This window comes from Schistocerca serialis, chromosome 11 (assembly GCF_023864345.2).
Source record: "Schistocerca serialis cubense isolate TAMUIC-IGC-003099 chromosome 11, iqSchSeri2.2, whole genome shotgun sequence".
In the NCBI taxonomy this organism is placed as follows: Eukaryota; Metazoa; Arthropoda; class Insecta; order Orthoptera; family Acrididae; genus Schistocerca; species Schistocerca serialis.
In genome coordinates this window covers 5,597,212-5,598,501 of record NC_064648.1, presented here as the reverse complement: position 1 = coordinate 5,598,501, position 1,290 = coordinate 5,597,212, and positions in this window count along the sequence as shown.

Below are 1,290 nucleotides of genomic sequence, written 5' to 3'. Positions count from 1 at the left end.
TATAACTAGTGTCACAGGAATGGTTCAAAACATAGAGAGTAGGAAGAGTCAGTCTTCTTGTACTTAAGTCGGCATTGTGCCCTTTGAATTTAATTCCGATGCAATTTCGGTGTTTCATCGTCAATAGGAAGGTCAGAGGGATACAGTAAACCTGAAGTGTAGAAACGGAATCTATGACTAGTGTCACAGGAATGGTTCAAAACATAGAAAGTTAGAAGAGTCAGTCTTCTTGTACTTAAGTCGGCATTGTGCCTTTTCTATTTAATTCCGATGCAATTTCTGTGTTTCATCGACAATAAGAAGGTCAGAGGGATACAGAAAACCCGAAGTGAGGCATCGGAAACTTTAACTAGTGTCACAGGAATGGTTCAAAAGATAGACAGCAAGAAGAGTCAGTCTTCTTGTACTTAAGTCGGCATTGTGCCATTTCTATTTAATTCAGATGCAATTTCTGTTTCTCATCGTTAATAAGAAGGTCAGAGGGATACTGTAAACCTGAAGTGAAGCATCGGAATCTATAACTAGTGTCACAGGAACGGTTCAAAACATGGAAGGTAGGAAGAGTCAGTGCTCTTGAACTTCATTTGGCATTGTGCATTTTGTATGTACGTCCGATGCAATTTCTGTGTTTCGTCGTCAATAAGAAGGTCCAAGGGATACAGTAAACCCGAAGGTAAGCATCGGAATCTATAACTAGGTTCACAGGAATGGTTCAAAACATAGACAGTAAGAAGAGTCAGTCTTCGTGTACTTAAGTCGGCATTGTGCCTTTTGTATTTAATGCCGATGCAATTTCTGTGTTTCATCGACAATAAGAAGGTCAGAGGGATACAGTAAACCTGAAGTGAAGCATCGGAATCTATAACTAGTGTCACAGGAATGGTTCAAAACATAGAGAGTAGGAAGAGTCAGTCTTCTTGTACTTAAGTCGGCTTTGTGCCTTTTCTATTTAATTCCGATGCAATTTCTGTGTTTCATCGTCAACAAGAAGGTCAGAGGGATACAGTAAACCTGAAGTTAAGCATCGGAATCCATAACTAGTGTCACAGGAATGGTTCAAAACTTATACAGTAATAAGAGACAGTCTTCTTGTACTTAAGAAGGCATTGTGCCTTTTGTATTTAATTCCTATGCAATTTCAGTGTTTCATCGTCAATAAGAAGGTCAGAGGGATACAGTAAACCTGAAGTGAAGCATCGGAATCTATAACTAGTGTCACTGGAATGGTACAAAAGATAGTCAGTAAGAAGAGTCAGTCTTCTTGTACTTAAGTCGGCATTGTGCCTTTTC